The sequence below is a fragment of the Mandrillus leucophaeus genome, unplaced genomic scaffold (genome assembly GCF_000951045.1).
Source record: "Mandrillus leucophaeus isolate KB7577 unplaced genomic scaffold, Mleu.le_1.0 Scaffold1351, whole genome shotgun sequence".
Classification (NCBI taxonomy): Eukaryota; Metazoa; Chordata; class Mammalia; order Primates; family Cercopithecidae; genus Mandrillus; species Mandrillus leucophaeus.
Genome location: NW_012101312.1, coordinates 98,391 through 100,834, shown reverse-complemented (window position 1 = coordinate 100,834; position 2,444 = coordinate 98,391). Strand labels below are relative to the sequence as shown.

The window sequence follows — 2,444 nt, the reverse complement described above, 5'->3', positions numbered from 1 at the left end:
CCCTCTGTGCAGCTCCTTAGAAGCCCCTGACTGTTCTGTTTCCCAGGAGCTTATAGGAAAAAGGATCTGTTCCCATCTCAGTCCTCACTGGGCCCTGGTGCTCTATAGTGACACAGTAGTGAGTCTGAGGACACTCAGAAGTAAACAGTGAGGCCACTGAGGAACTGCCCCTTCAAAGGAGGCTGTTGTGATGCCCACTGCAGGAGTCTGGGATCAAAGGAAGGAGACTGAGCAGGCAAGACCAGGGAAGGCAGAATGGGCCAGCCAGGCGGACACTAGGAACAGAGCAGAGAGAGCTGGGGGTCGGGAATGGAGTGGGAGGCAGGCTTTGATTGCACAAAGAGGTGGAGGGGGCATGTCAGGGCATGTGAAGTCCCCCTACCCACAACACAAGAGTCCCCAGCCTCTCCTTCCTTTCCCAGACTCGTTTCCTGGGGCTGTAAGTAGGGAACACTGGGGGAATGTCAGCTTGGGGCTCAGTGGTCTAGGTCCTTCTTGCAGATCAAACCTTTATTCAAGCATCCTTTGAGTAATAAGTATATCCATGGTGTCTGCAGGTTAGAATTGGGATAGTTAAGGAGCCCAGGGCCTTCTCTTGGGAATCACCCCAGGTTCCTAAAGAGAGGTGGAGGCAAGTGTAGTTGGAGGTGTCCCAGGAGGGAGAAGCCTAGGCCCAGCATGGGAAGCAGGCAGTGGGAGATAGGGTGTTCTCCCAGCAAGGAGACAGCTGCTGTGTTGACAGTGGACACTGGAAAGGGCTGTGGTTGGGTGATCCTCCGCCATGAGGACCCCTTACTGTTGGGGAGCCTCATTGCCAGAAGATGTAACTGAAATGTCACTTCCCGTATGAAATGTCTTCTCTGCACTCAGCACTCCCCCAGTGGCAGGGAAGTTTCTCAAGTGGCAACCGTGGTCAGGTCAAGGGTCCAGGCTCTGGAACCAGACTGCTCGCTCAAATCCCAGAAGCCCCAGTGTATACCTGACCTTTGTGACCTTGGGCAAGTATTTTAACCTCTCTGAGCCTCAACTTGCTTATCTGTAAAATGGAGATAATAGTGCTAACTCCACAGGGTTATAAAGCTTGGCATTCATACATGTAAAGTGCTTGGAGCAGTGAATGCTATACTGTAGGTGCATATGGCATAACTGTTAGCTAATGTGATTACTAGTCCATACGGAACATAACTTCCCATTTCCCTAGTATAGGCCCCCTCCTATCCACACTCAGAGCCTCCTCTTCTAATGGCCCCAGGGGAACATGGGCTCCTTACTCTTCCCCCTAAATCCCCAACTTCAGCCTCTGTCTCACAGCAAAATTAATGCTGGAAACATCTGCTCCTATAGGACTGAAACCTCAGACACAGGGAGCTGGCCTATTCACCAGAAACAGGGAGCTGGCCTATTCACCTTAGAATCCTCTGGGGCACCCACTACAGCGTCTGCACCAAGGAGTCAATAAAGAACCGGGGAACAGACTGGAGCAGAAGGACCACCCAGCAGAGCCAAGCCAAATCACTGACCCTCAGAGACCTGATGTGAATGCTTATGGTTTCAGTCCACTGGATTCTGCAGTAATCTGCCGATCTGCAATATTACCACAGTAAATAATGGATAGACCTGAAAATGCACGTGTACCTCGTGCCAAAATTGCAGATACCCCATGAGCAGGAAACCTCAGCAGTAGAAACAATTTTACATGAGGGAATGTACTCTCTCCTTTGCATTTTTCCTCAAATCTGTATTTTTAGCCCCTCACTTGTCTCTACAGAGACAAGTCTCTACAGAGACAAGTGAGTTGCTTAATCTAATTGCTGACTGAACATCTCCAGGAAACTGTGTGTATGTGTTTATATTCATAGTATATTTATTTATTATCTGTTTACTTCTATGGGACGTAGTCTCCCTAAGAGAGTAGTCATCATTGTATTTGTTGATGCTTAATAGGTTGTATTTGTTGATGCTTAACAAGTAATCATTGAATGGGCTGGGCGCAGTGGCTCACGCCTGTAATCCCAGCACTTTGGGAGGCTGAAGCAGGCAGATCATGAGATCGGGAGATCGAGACCATCCTGGCCAACATGGTGACCCGTCTCTAGTAAAAATACAAGAAAATTAGCTGGGTGTGGTGGAGTGTGCCTGTAATCCCAGCTACTCTGGAGGCTGACGCCAGAGAATCACTTGAATCTGGGAGGTGGAGGTTGCAGTGAGCCAAGATTGTGCCATTGCACTCCAGCCTGGTGACAGAGCGAGACTGTATCTCGCTCTTATTTATTATAAAATAAAATAATCATTGAATGAAGGAATCAAAGAATGTGGTCCCAGATTGGGCACCCTTAGTTCAGTCCCTGAGAGTTTATGAGTATAATGTTTTGCTTTTTAACATAAGTGAAAAAAGGGAGCATAGTTGCATTGAAGGAGAAGTTAAACTATGACTCGGGCCCCCA

At 48.4% G+C, this 2,444-nt stretch overlaps 1 pseudogene; it reads left to right on the top strand.

Annotated features, from left to right (window-relative positions):
- The first annotated feature begins 781 nt into the window (after window positions 1–781).
- The window catches only part of LOC105534460, an 85,640-nt pseudogene continuing 83,977 nt past the window's right edge, over window positions 782–2,444 (top strand).